Here is a 14940-nt window from a genome sequence, read left to right as displayed (position 1 = left end):
TTGACCCTGCTGACAAATGCTTGTTTGTTTGTTTGTTTGTTTGTTTGTTTGAATTATCGTCAGCATTTTATCACAGCTGAGGCACCCTTTGCCTGCTCTTCCTACATAAGACTGCTCCGAATGTTTTTACATGCAGGGCACTAATTCGGCTGAGCACTTCCCTGATCAGCAATCACAGAAGCATCCGTCCTCCCTTCCAGGTGGTGAGCATGCCTTCTCAAGCCCACACCAGTTCATTCATGCCATTTTGACTGCATTCAAGCACACATGTGCTCTTGGCTGCCCTTGCTCTTGTTGACAATTTCTGCCTCTCTGCCTAGACTGGAAGGTGGCCAGAGGTAGATGGTGGACGCTATGTTCCTCCCAGACCCCAGCGCATGATCTATCCCATCACCTTGGGATGAACCTGTCAGAAGTGATTTGAACACACACACTTTGACCACCAAGGAAGTCCTACAATTTAGCCCATTTTGCAGAAGATATCTCCAACAGAGAAACACAAAGTGGCATGCATCAGGGCTATGTGGGACAAGAGCCAGGCTTAGATCAGAGCTGATGAGTAACACTCTCATGATAGAGGTGTAATGAGCTAGAATAGGTGCCTCAGCCACAGTCCAGGTGGCATTTTGCAGCAGATAATCTTTTATGGTAGAAGCCATCCTGAATGGTGAACAATGTACTTGACTTGTAGCTGACGGGCTCCAATAGCAGATCCCTTGTGTGACAACCAGAAATTGATATAGATATTGCCAAATGCCCTCTGGGTGAGAGGAATGGAAATCAAAATTCACACACACACACACACACACACACACAGAGAGAGAGAGAGAGAGAGAGAGAGAGAGAGAGAGAGAGAGAGGAAAGTCTGAGGAAAACTTCCCCACACTGGAAGAGGGATGGACAGAATGACTTTCCTCCGAAGTTCTATATGACTGCCTAATTTACAAACATCACCAGTGGTAACTCTCAATGGTATAGCTTTGCCTGACACAATTGGAATTTTCTGAGACCCACCATCTGCTTCCCCTCGTTTTCACTCATGGCTGCCTTCACCAGTTAAAGAAGTCCCGGCCTTGTGCCTCCCTCCGGTACCCACACCAAAAGTGTGTTACATCCCACCCAACTTCCAACACCCGTTTCTCTGAAAACTCCCTGTGCTCTCTCAAATCGACGAGGATTTGAGTGGCCGTTCTCTTGGCCTCCGGTAGAGCCTTCAACCCATACAGTAATGTGATCCTGTGAACAGAGACGTTCTGGACATTTCTGTACATTCCCCCAACCTGGAACCCACCTCTGAGGTCACTCTTCACCTTTGCCCTCTCCCCAGGTCAACCTGGTAGCACCTGGCTCTAGCTCAGCTCTGGCCTTTGTCATCTCCATGACACCTGTCAGCTCTGGGATTATCATCACCTGCTCCCAAAGACATATCACCACCCTAGCTTACCCATGCAGATTGGCCAGAGGCAGGCACTGTACTGTGAGCCTCAGAGTTTTCACCTGAAGAGCCTGTGGCCCACAGCTTACACTACAGGGTCAATATCTTGATACTAAGTATCAAGTGTCTTGATGCTAAGTATATAGTATCTTGATACTAAGATACATATGTGTGTGTGTAACTATATTATTAATATATAAAATGACACGTTCTTTTTCAGGCATAAAGTATATATGCTTTCCACATATTTTAATGTCTGTAAATACACAATTTATGAAATTTATATTAAAATTATATGTTATTATGTTATACATTATAACAGTTATAAGAACATTTATTGGTTTTCAAGTACCACAGACTACTACATATTTGATAGGTCCCCTAAGATTACAATGGAACTGAAAAAATTCCCTTATCTAGTCATTGTTGCCTAGTGCAACCCACTGTGGCCTGTTTGTGGAAGCTGGCCAGTCCTATGAAAGGCTAACGTGTAAATATACACAAAACATACTACCTGATGATGATAGCAAATGACTATGGTATAGTTTGTATATTTGCTAAGCTGTAATTGTTGATTAGCGTGAACTCCTACTTACAGAGTTTGCTGCCAACTTTATCCTATGTTAGCCCAGCAGCAGCTTCACCCATTTTCATTTACCACATCTCCGAATGGCATCGAGGCGTTACCTGTACTAGTGCTTTGTAAGCACACAACACTGGCATATCAGCAGATGTCTCAGAATTTGCCTCCATCATTGGATGGTATATGACTATACACCTCTAGTTGAATAGAGAAGAATATCTGTGTAGATGATATAAAACACAGACACGAGTTCATGAACCAGGAAGCATGGTATTCGAGGAGCCCAGAACCTTGATTAGCCTCCCTCTAGAGTACGCCAACATCTCTCTCTTTGACCCCATCTGCCAATCCAGCTCAAAAGAATCAAGGAGAATGAGGGAGAGGTGTGATTTTTTACATTTGTAGAGCAGGGACAAAGCATCTGGCTGTGCTGAAGGGTGCAGAGGACCAAGGGCCCCTTTTATCTAGGCTCCAGCTGGCTCTGAGAGAAAAACCAACATGAAGAGGAGGGAGCCTGCTTGGACAGGGGCAGCTCCCTGGGTTAGAAAAGGAATGAGCCATAACTAGAACTTCCTAGCTGACTCTCCAAAAGCCCCCTCAGTCTATCTATGGCCTCTAAAGAAAAAGACAGAAGACTCCTGCTCAATGCTAATAAGGAACACAAGCGGAAGGCCCCATGGGGGTACCCAGGCCATTCATCCCCGCACATCCACCGCCATCTTGAAAGAGAAGGGCAGAGGGGCACTCACCCCAAAGGGACCTACTTATGCTGGAAATATGGTTTTATTTATTGAATTAGAACCATAAACCAGATGGGAGTAAATTTAGTTTCCCACTTCCCTGGCCAGGGCTCTTGAGGAAGATCAAAATGACATCAGACATGTCCTCATACCCAATCCAAGGACTAGCGGAGTTCACCGGCAAGGTGACTCGAAATGCGCTCAGGTACTACAGTGAAGTCTCCCCCAGCCAGCAACTACTTCCTCTCCTCAAAATGGAAAATTCTCTGGCCTATCTGTACCCGGGTCAAACAGTATCTCCAGTATGTCCTGATATCATAGGGAATGGAGGTATCTGCCAGCGTCTCAGGTCTCTTTACCTTCCCTGAAGGGACAATACAGAGACAAAAAATATAGTCTGGTGAGCCCCTCACTGGGGCTCTTCTTTAAGTGTGTCACCCCGTCACCACCCACATGCCGAGTCAGCTTCAAAATGCCAGTTCTCTGCATATCCTGTCAGCCTACAAAGAAGCAGGGATTAATGTTCCCTGCGTATCTCAGAGTCTCCTACATGCCGTAAATCCTGCTGAAGTGCATTCTGGATGGGAGAACCCAAAGGTTCCCCCAACAAATGCCTGCAATGTAAAGATGAAGAAAACTCATTCTAGGCCCAGCCCTTACCCTCCAACAGTTCTCTCACTCACAGAGCGCACGGGGGAGGGATGGTGCTTTCCTGTACTTGGCTCTCTGTGCCCTTTGAACAGGTAGATCGCTAATTTCATACCCACTTGCACATGAGTGAAGCTGAGGCCCTGGTCAGCCGAGTGATCTCTAAGCTCACACAGTGAGCGTCCAGCTAGGAGATGAGCTTGCTGTGAGGCCAGAAGTGGAAACAAGCATCATTATCACCGTTTGAAATAGATGCCCTACACCTCTGCACAAAGGGAACCGGAGATTGCAGGACTGGCCCTTCCTCTCCACCTCCCACACAAAGCTGCTCAGCCTCTCCTCACCTCCACTTTCCATTTGCTTCCAGAACCTGCCCTCTCCCCACCTTGGTTAACACTGAGCTCACCCTGCCACCTACCTCATATAATAGCATCTACTTACCTGGTAGAAACATGAAGCAGTCAGAACCTCTTAGAGGTATTAGGAAGACAAGAATGAGGTAAGATGTCTAAAGTACCTCGCCTGATGCCTGACACATGGGAGGGCCTCAATAAGCCTCCCCATTATTCTCTATTCTCACCCAACAATTAACCCAAACACAGGGAGTCCCAAAATGTGAATCAGCAAACACTTATGGGGTGTCTGCTACCTGTAAGCAGACAAAACTGAAAATGGTGGTAATTAGTTTCGGGTGTCTCCCTGAGTCACCCCAGTTTGATACGGGAAGCCAAGCTGTAGGCTGACTCCCAGCCACCCGTGTCTGGCCCCACTCAGTCCCCTCCCTTCAACAAACACTGTCACCACTGGTGTGGCCAGGCTCATCCTGCAAGCCAGGTCGATTGCTTTGCCCTCACCTTCCCCATATCCAACTGTTTGCCAGATGCTTTTGATCTTGTCCTAAATGCTTCTAGACTCCCATCTCTCCAGCAATCTCCGTTCATACTGCAACCCTGAGGGACCCTTTTCTCTAAATATTCAAGATCTAGGAGCTCCAGGAGCCATAGTTGGGAAATTGCAATGATTACCATAACACAAGAATACAGCCTAACACCCACTCCCACTTAACCCTAGAACCTCTCCTAACTCCCAACCAAGCCAGCACGCCTGCAACTACAAAGCCAACAGGTAGCAAAGCAACTGCTAGGGTGTCTCCTTCAAAATTTACAGGGCACTTACCCCCACCTTGGGGCTTCTTCACAGGAAACCGAATCTTGAGAGGTAGGCCCTCACAAATGGGACTAGCTATCCAAGAGTTGACAGGGCTTGCCGCATTTTTGCCCATCTGCCTGCTGCCATGTAAGGGCATGGTGTTCATCCCTTCCAAGAGTACAAAGCAACAGAACACCATCCTGGAGGCAGAGACACCAACTCTGCAGAGCATTTTGATCTGGACAGTTCGGTCACATGTGTTTCTGTGAACCGTGGTTCTCCCAGTCTGCAGTATTTTGTATTTTGTTACACAGACAACTAGATTAACGTGGTGGCACCAAATGACTTGCTGCATTTGCCGAACTGGGGGAAGCTGTTGAAGTGACTGTGTTATTGGCCACAGAACTGAGTTCCAGCTAAGGGAGAGAAACAGCAGACACAAGTTGGTCGGGCCCCTGGAAGGGGAGTAGTTTGAGTGCTGAGGGATGAAGGAAGATCTTGGAAGAGCTTGGGGTCTCCAGTGCTTTGAAGATCTTGCTTTGACAGTCCAAACAAGGCACTGAGAGCATTGTGCCCCTGTCTCGTGGTACAATTATTTCCTAAGTATGGTGAGCTATAAGAAAATGTTTCATACTCTCTCACATCGTTTATCAAAATGATGAGCTAATCACATCTTTTTAGAGAAACTTTGCTAAGAAATGAGGGCCTCTGGTTTGCTCTGCAGTTCCGTCCTCACCCGTGATTTTCTGAGGGGAGCCAGGGTTTCTCATACTGCAGCTGCGTCCTGTCTGGGGTGCCCGTTCTCCACAGGGCACATCTGGCCACACAGCCTTCTGCTTAAAACCCTAGTGGTTCTGCATCATCCTTAGAAATAATGTCCAGAATTTTCCTAATTCTCCGCACGGCATCAGGACCCGGGCACGATCTGGCCGCTCTGCGGCCTCTGCACTCCTTACTCCTGTTTGCCCTGCCCTGCCTCATCCCTGTAGATCTCCTTCTCCACATGCCCTTTTGGGTAAAAGGGCTCTATTCTGATTGCTGCTGCCAGGAACCCTCCCCCACACCCACCCAGGCCAGAGGAGGAGAGACAAGGACTGCCTCCTTTCCTGTTTCCTAGCCTGAGAAAGAGACTCACCGCAGGGTCAAACGAGTGCCAGAGCGATGGCCGTTCTCCCTGAGTATGTCAGGTAAGTCATGTGTTCCTTACACCAACCTGACCCACCACTGTCAACCCACCCCTCCAGCTGCAGCTGCAAGTGAAGGGTCTGGCACGGCTCTCAGGGTACCGCACAGACCCCACTGCTGGTGTGCGGCAAGGTATCATTGATCTAAAAGTGAGGTGAGAGTCGATCCAGAAATCCTCAAGGACCCAGCCCCACGTTCTCCGTGGGAGATGGAGCACCGGGGTCACCCTGGGCGGAGAGCTACTTTCGAAGATCAGCCTTGAGTCCTCCTGATGTTTTTCTGAGTGGCGGCAGCCTACTCCCTTATAGCAACTGTAATTTTTACATCCTCAAAATAACTCTTTCCGGCTGTACTGCATATAATAATAACACGCACTAAATAATCCACTTCTGCTGCCCCACAGGCCGCCTTGCACCTCCACTCCTGGTTCCCATGGCGACTCAGGAAAGACTTCTCCGGCCTGACAGCAGAGCCACGGTAGTGTAGGGCAGCTCAGAGTGGAGGACAGTTATAATGCATAATGGCATTTGCCCAAGGACAGTTCTGAGCCTGGGGGGTCCTCTGTTTCCAGGAGCTGCACAACACCCCAGACTTAATGTAGTCACAAAAAAAAGGTAGAAAAACAGAAACGGGTAGCAGGCCGTGCGTGAATGCAAGGCCATTGTGCTTTATTTCCTAACTTATCAGTGGGGGAGAAGAGAAAGAGGAAGAGAAGAGATGCTTGGAGTTGCAGAGGAAGTTATTAGACCAACTCTTGACTAATTTGAGCTGTTGTTGAAGAAATTAGACTCTCTGGCATGAAACCATTTAAGGTGTTCCTGCTCCCCACCCTAAATCAGACCTTTAATGTTATCGAGAGAGAAAGGAGTTCTTAGGAGATTTACAGAAATTAAACTGACTCACCAGAGCGGGAACATTATCTAGTAAACACATGTGGGGCTTATGTAAATACATCACGAAGTGCCTCGCTTGCTTACTGTGTTTACTTACAATGCCCTTTGAAAATAAAAAAAAGAAGAAAAGAAAAGAAAAAGCCAAATGCTGTAAGACTGATGAAACAGGGAGATACCGAAAGCTAAGAGGACGGCTGAAAAAGGCGGTGCCAAGATTCAGTGCGCGACACCAGCTACAGTTAAAGCCGGGACAGCTTTGCTCAAAAGCCCCCTCCAAAGCTGTCTGGAAAGCAGATGATGCCGTGAGGACAGTGGGAGGGCTGTGAGGCTTCAAGACTCCTCGTGGGTCCTTAAAGTACGGCACATGCTAAACACGGGGTACCAAGAGTCTCCCTGGAAGGGGAGGATGGTTTCCCAACCGTGAAAGACTCTGAGGTCAGAACGTAAGAGTGTTAGAGATTGAAAACGAGGAGTTTTTAAGCTGAGTAAATATCCCGCGCACAGTTCATAAGAGCAGAAAGTGTGTGAGGAGAGAGCACAGATGCTAAACCCTGCACAGGGAGGCAGAGGGCCCTGCAGAGGGAGCACTGTCACCCCAAGGCCACTAAACGCTTCCTCTACAAACTCATTTCACAAGTGGCCACCGAGTGTCTACTCTGGACCAAGTATGACTCCTAGCATAAGTATAGGTCCTCATGCATGCTATATTTTAGCGAGGAAAACAAGTAATAAATAATACGCCTGATGGTGATAAATGCCATAAAGAAAGTACAGCAGGGTGAAGGGAGGGAGGTAACTGGAGACAGAGGCTGGATTAAAGCATGCATGGCAAAGGGAAGGTCCAGCTCCCCCTCCTTCATGGTAACTTCAGCTCAGGCTAGGAGAAGGCTTCAGTCTAATACAATTTCTCCTATTGGCCGAAGTCCCCGTTTCTCCAGTTACCTACTCCTGGCCTACTCTACACAGCTCCTGTGTGTCCTGCAGTCACAGCCCCAAGAAATGGTTCTTCTTTAGACAACCCCCAACTTTGCCTCCCCGGGGCAAAAGAAAATACTGAACCCAGGCAGGCTACATCTCTGAGCGACAACACAGATGTCATTGCTGGGGTTTCCAACAAAGCCCCAAGGCTTTCTAAATGTGAAGGACCTGAGTTCAGCCTGAGGCCTCCACCCCCAGTGTAAATATACCTTTTTCTGTTCTGGCATCCCCAGTTTCTAAGGGCTGAGACAATGAGGTATTTTATCGGCTTCACCGTCTTCAGGTGGCCCAGAGCCTCCTGTAACTATGGCCTTTATCCAGCCACGCGTCTTGGCCTGGTGTCTGAGGTAGGGGTTCCTGAAGCACCAGAGAGAGCACAGAAACCCAACCGTCATGGTTGGCCAATGATGAAAAATTCCTCTCTGGTTCTCCAAATGATTCCCTCAAAATGTGAGCCACAGGTGGGAAGCAAGCACCTAGGCTTCTAGTGGAGGCAGAACTGTGGAATGCGATCTGTGGACTATAACAGCACAGATGGAGTTCAGCCAGAGCCCTCTGTATAGGAACCTGCCACACTGTGGGATATGGCTGCTCAGCCAAGACTGAGCCTAGAGAGAGAGAAGCCTGTTACCTGGCCCCACCCTACCTCCTCTCAGGGTAAAGAGAATTTCTCCCTGGAGACTCAGAAGCTCACCTGCGTCTTTTACAGTTGAGAAATACTCTATATAAACACATAAAACCAGAATATACTAGATTAAAAATTTAAAAAAAAAAAAAACCTCCTGGCAAATTTTCATCTGGAGAAGTGGACTTGTATATTGTAAGTGACCTTCACCTTGTCTGTGACATGACTGCAATGGCAGCTCAGTGAAGCCAAAAGTTCGATCTCAGAATAGTGTGTCTCAATGCATAGGATAAGAAGTAGTGGTGTGCAAGCCCAAGTCTATTGGAAAATAACCAATTTTTTTTTTAATTACAATGTTTGTGCTTCATTCATGCCTTAAAAAATATGGGGAAGTACCTAGAAAATGTGATAAGGACCAAAATACCAGGCAGAAGTGATATTTTATGTGTTTGTAACAACTGTTCTATGATATAAAGTAGTGCATGACTAGGATTGCCAGCCCTGTTTTTCAGCACTTTCAGTCCTACAGGAAGAGAAGAGGTGAGTGAGGGCAAATGGAAGTGGTCCTGTAACATAGAAGTCTTCCATGTTCTTGAATAAGAGGCAATGTGAATATCCTTCAGTAACTCACCATGTCAAACTCACATCAAATGTTAATGCCTGTCCCAGCGCCTCTGCTCAGAATAGAAAGGTGAGGGGTCACCGTGGAACAGAACATGAGTGCACTGGAGAGTAAGGGCAGAAAGAGACAACAGCAAAAGGAAGGTAAGACCCCATCAGAATCAAACTTACTGGGTCCCGCTCACCCCTCACTGGGCCTCATGGAACGGGCCTCTGCAGTTTTTCCTGCCTCCCGGAGGTCTGACCCTGTGCTCTCCAGAATCAAGGAGCCAACTTGCTCCTTTGTGCTTGCAAAAGCTTCCCCAGTCGCTCATTAAAAGTAAGCATCCAGACCTAGTGAATTGCTCTCCTCCCCCAGTCCCGGGAGCACGGCACAGATCAGAATGTCTTAAGGTTGCTGACACTACTCTCAATGACTTCAAGTGCACATGCTCGTCTCTGCTCCAGGAGTCTAGGCCCTGCCCCACGGGGGAGTGCTGGCGAGCAGAAGAAATCAATGCCAGGGCTACATCCGAGAGGGTGATGAGTTTAGGTCATCGCTATCGGGTTTTCGTTTATCTTTAGAGGCACAAAACATTCTACTCATTCCCTTTTTGAAACATGAATACAGAATATAAAACTCTATTCAATAAGTGCAACAAAGATGAATAAGACATCAGTTCCAGAGAGCTGAAGAAAAAAACCAGGTCAATAGAGAAAGGGGGAGAGGGGGAGGGAAATGAGCTCACACAGGCTCAAGCACACCAGGTACACGACAGTGAGAAATAAAAGGGAGAGCCAATACATCATTGGTGGATAATTTATGTACTGTACAGAGGCAGAGGTGCGGGTGGCCTGGCTGTCTTCCCTAACCCAAAAGAAAGGGCAAAAAGGAAGGAAGAAAGGAAGAGAGGGGGAGAACAGCAGGCAGGGAGGGAGCACGAGAGAGGGAGTGGAGGAGGGAGGGAGGAGAAGGAAAGAAAACCCCCCAATAGATTTAAATTTTGAATAAACATTAAAACGGGTTATTCAGAAAGCTCACTGACTTCTCTCTACATTCTGGAAGTCTCTGGTCCATATTTGTTCAAGAAAAAAAAAATGCCATTCTTCTGAGGGCAGCAAACTTCCAGAATTTCATTTTCCAGGGACGAAGGTCTTTGCCTTGGTGAGTGCATTCCTTTTGTGACATTCAGGGCCCTTGAGTAACTAAAGCGCTTTGAGTCCTTTGTCTTTTCACACTCATGGACACCAAGGACAGCGCATGTTAATATTTTCTCAAGGACCGAATGGGGCTGAGGAAGGAAGGGTTGGCCATTGCCACTGAGCTTACCAGAGAATCCTAACAGGATACCATAGGTGAGTCATCTCTGAGAATTCTAACAGCGGTAACTAGGCCAGCCATCGCCAAGAACCCTACAGCAGTGAGGAGGTGTCTCTGTGCGCCTTTCTCCACAGTTATCATCACGGATCCATTTATGAACTGCTTCTAGAACATTCTTCCATTGTTCCTCAGCTAGCCCCTTCAGACACCTTCACATTTCTTAACATTTCTACCCATCCACATCAGAAAGTTGGTTTCCACAAAAGATAACCTAGTTTCCACAAAACTTTGAAATCCTTTTAAAATCAAGACAAATAGGCAACTTCAGGATAAAGTTTTTTCCTATGCCTAATCCAACCTGATTATTGACAATACTGGAGACTCAAGGGAGTCTCAGGGTTTGGTTAAAACAGTTTTCGAATACTTTAATAATGACACAATGGCAGAGGGTCAACAGATCAAAGAGCTACAAACACTCTGAATGCTGCTTTACATTATGACTGTTGTGATGCCAGGGCTATTACTAGCCATTTCTATCCATGGTGGTGACCTCTTCTGGGGTGATAAGGAACCAGGCGCTATTTCCTTAACCACATTCACCTGGCTGGTTTAATTATAACTGTGAAAAATGTAGGAAGGACACTCGTCAGCCAACCATGAAGGCCCAGGTCTACAGAGGTGAGCTGAAAGAGTCTTGGCTAATGATCCACCCAGAGAGAGAATAGGAGCCTTCGGGAAAGGAATGAAGACGGGCATGACAATGTGATGGACTGGAGGGAAGAAAGAAGCCAGGTCCCTGGGCTCAGAGAGCAGGCATGACTTGGCAGTGGGAAAGCCCAAACCGGGCCAGACTCCTGTCCCCACCCAATACACACATACTGAAATGTCACACTGTCATTTTTATACCGTCTACCAAGAGCTACTGGCCACTTCTTTTGGAAAGTCCTTCCTGTGGTTTATTGAGTGCTCGCAATCCTAACAGTGATCCCAGGCCTCGGATTGGGCTGGCTGTAAGGACCCTTCTGTCTGCAGCAACTGGCTGAACGTATAGGTGGCAATCCAAACCATGACATCTATAAACCAGTAGAGGTCAGATTTCCCATCATAGAGCAGAGATGGAAGATGGTCAGAAGGTATGCCAGGAACATTCAGATCTGTGGATGCCAGCTCCACCAATGCCAACCGAGCAACCTCCTGGCTATGGACCAGTTTATTCCTCATTTTTCCTTAGGATAGTTGGGTAGGACATCCACAGCCAGGCACCAAATGTGACTTCTTGTGTGAAAGCCACTAAGCTCAGTGCCGCAGAGACATCCAGATGCTCTGGAACATGCAGTGACCGAAAGGCAAGGACAGAGGAGGAAACACCCTGTCAGGACATTAGAAGACTAGGATTGGGACAAAGGAACACGGAAGCACAGCAGTGGACTCCTGTGAGGGCACAAATGGTACTAGCATGGGACCGGCCGTGGAGCGCTGTCATGCGGCAGGAGAACACGATGATGGATTACCATTCAGGGAAGGTTTAGCAGTGTGGAAGAATTTTACGACACTGTGAGAGTTCGTGGGGAGCACTGTGTTTTGAGAAGCACTGATAAGAGACAATTGGAACTGTGGTGGTCAGTCGAGCACCATGGCGGACATGGGGCACTCTGACGGGACTGTGTAGAACTGCAGCGCCCAGTTGTAATCGTGATCGGATAATACCGTGAACCGTTGTGACGAAACAATGCAGTACTATGATGGCACGGTGGGACACTGTGATGGCACAGTAGCGCACCGGGGATGGGCAGGGGGGCACTGTCTTGGGACAATGAAACATGATGCCGAGACAACGGAGCATTTGTCATGGGACAGACCGTTGTGGTGAGATGAGCACGCCTTGTGATAGAATAATGGGGCGCTGTGATAACACAGTGGGGCCTTGTGTTGAATCAGGAGAGCGAGGCACTGTGAGGGAACAATGGAACATTGTCATGGGACAGCGGCACAGCACTGCTATAACCGTGGATCATTGTGAAGGAAGAAGAAAGCATTGTGGCTTGATGGTGGGAACACAGGACTAGACGACCACACATTTTATAAGTCAGGAAGGCACTGTGAGGGGACGCTGGAGCACTGTGATAGATCAAGGGAGCACTGTGACGGCACAATTGAACACTGGGACGGGACAATGGAGAACTGTGATAAGAAAGTGAAGGATTGTGAAGAACAATGGAGCATGGTGATGGAATAGTGGAGCACTGTGATGAGCTCATGGAGCACTGTGATGAGGTCATGGAGCATTGTGATAAGAAAGACAGTGGAGCACTATAATGGTGGAATGGTAGAACATACTGACGGGACAGGGGAGCACCCTGGGTCAGTGGAATACTGTGAAGAAGATAGGCATTTTATAGAGGAATGGAGCACCCTAATGGGGGTGAGGGAAGGAGCTCAGTGGAGGACTGCTACAACTCCCAACTATTGCAACTTTTTTATTTGTAAACATGCTTACTGAAAATCATCACAATGATTCTATAAAAAAGATACCATTTTCAGCTGGGGTTTTGGTACACACCTGTAATTCCAGCACTCAGAGGAATCTGGGGCAGAAGGCTCCTACTTGGTCTGCAGAGTGAGTTTAAGGTCTGTCCGTGCAGCCTGGTGATACTCTATCTTAAAACGAATTTTAGGGGAGGGCAGGCATAGTTCGTTGGTACCATTCCTCCCTGGCGTGCCCAAAGCCCTGGGTTTAATCCCCAGTACAACAAAAATAAATCAACGATCTCTTTTTAGTATGTAGATCAAATGTTTTAATTTAAGACAAAATACTAGAGGCACCACAGTGTCTCTGGAGTGTCTCAGTGGACTCTGGAATGCCAACAAGTCATTAAGCAAACATTACTCTCTGCCATGCCCAAATCAACAAGTGCTGTGTCAAGCTTCCTGGGCCCTCGGGAAGGTGAGCTGCATCCAGTGAGGAATCTTTTCTCATTTCCTCTTTCCTGACTCAGATCTCACAGGACACGAGAGCTGTGGCAGCCTCGGCTACGAAATGCCTGCTTTTCTACTTACTAAATATGATCTTTATAATGGGCACCCATCCTGCTCAGGTGCCCAATGGCCCCTTTTTCTAGCTCTATTCACTAAAATCCACCACCACGGCGGCAGCTTCGCTTGTTTTGATGTGAACAGGGATCAGAGAACCGGTTGGGTTCATTCCTGGCACTTCCAGCTTGGGTCTCCATCCACCACACACATTCTCCATGGTAACGCTCCAGCCCCTTCTGGAAGCCCTCGAATCCCCTTGCTTAACAGTAATCAAAAGACAATCCCACCAAGTCAATCAATGAAAAGGCTCTCATTAACCGCCTTCCCCCAAGTTAAAAGGTCTCTAACAAGGAGCCATTAAAGACGGACATTCAAAGTTGTGTTTCCCTGGGCTGTGTGTTGAATTAGACTCACTGTTTAGCTTGAAAGAAAAGGGCAGCGTGTCCTCACCCAGGGCATGCAAAAGGTCAGCACATTCACCCCTCTGGGAGCCTCACACCAGATGCAAGGTGTGAGTTTCTGGGAGTGGGGCACTCATGTGTGGCACCCCAATTGTGCTTTCTGCTTTGTAGTCATGCTGCCTGGGCTTGGACTAAGCTATTTGCTGTACTCATTAAGGGACAGAACATTGAAAGCACTTAAAATCAAATGCCCTGCAATTTTCCAAGTCGTGATGGTTTCCCACAGGCTGAGGAGAGGTTTTCCAGGCTGGAACAAGGAGGGAGAAAGAAACAAGAGGAGGGGTGGAAAAAAACGAACTAAGAAACAAAAGATCAAGGGGTTGGTGTGCAAGGGAGTGTTGCTTATTTTCATCAAGTAGTCTCTCTCTCTCTCTCTCTCTCTCTCTCTCTCATCTCTAATCTGTGTTTTAGAGCTGTCCACTAACCAAGTAACAAGGCAATTTGGAAGCCTAGGGAGTTTAATTCAAGATCCCAATTGTGCCATAAAATCTATTAAGTTTTGTGCAACTCTGTAGAAACTCCCGTCAGAAAGGCTCTGGGGTTAGGAGGCCTGAGGTCAACAGAGCTAACCTGTTAGCAAGGACAGCCCATGCTTCTCCCTTTTATATGAGATACATACATTTTAAACATTTGAAATATTTCTATAATGGAACTGTGGTATGGTATGGCGAGTGGCATTTGTTGTTTGTTTTCTGGTAGCAATGGGGATTGAGATTGGGGCCTCCTGCGTGCTAAGCACGAAATCTACTGCTGAGCCCCAGCCCCAGCCCCCAGAACAGTATTTCTGAGTGTTCTTTCTATACTAAGAAAATGTAGTCACACAGGCTCCTGCTCATGCTATTCACAAGAGCCAATCTTTATTTTTCTTTTAAAGAAAAATAAAGGCAACAATTGTACCTAGTTTGTGTCGAAACAGTTAAGAACTGTTTAAAACTTGATACATTTTCAAGTAAATTTTGCTCCCTAAGGAAATTCTGATTTAAAAAAAAAAATTCCTCTGGGGCTGTTCCTCAGTGGCTAGAGGGCTGGCCTAGTACACAAAGGCCATGGGTTTGATCGCCAGGACCACCACGGGGTGGTGGGCACCCGGGCCTGTCATCTCAGACATTCCAGAGATGGAGGGTAGAGGGTGACTTCATTTCCATCCTCTGCCTCAGCCAGTCCAAGGCCCAGTCAGGATAAACTTCACCCCCCATCGAAAGAAAGAAAGAAAGAAAGAAAGAAAGAAAGAAAGAAAGAAAGAAAGAAAGAAAGAAAGAAAGAAAGAAAGAAAGAAAGAAAGAAAGAAA

At 47.2% G+C, this 14940-nt stretch overlaps 1 protein-coding gene across 1 annotated transcript in view; it reads right to left on the bottom strand.

The window, feature by feature from the left end:
• The window catches only part of Capn8 (calpain 8), a 96980-nt gene that overhangs the window by 40721 nt on the left and 41319 nt on the right, over nt 1-14940 (bottom strand). The window lies entirely within an intron of this gene.

This window comes from Psammomys obesus, unplaced genomic scaffold (assembly GCF_907164565.1).
Source record: "Psammomys obesus unplaced genomic scaffold, mPsaObe1.curated_primary_1811, whole genome shotgun sequence".
Taxonomy (NCBI): Eukaryota; Metazoa; Chordata; class Mammalia; order Rodentia; family Muridae; genus Psammomys; species Psammomys obesus.
This window is presented reverse-complemented; position numbering and strand designations above follow the sequence as displayed.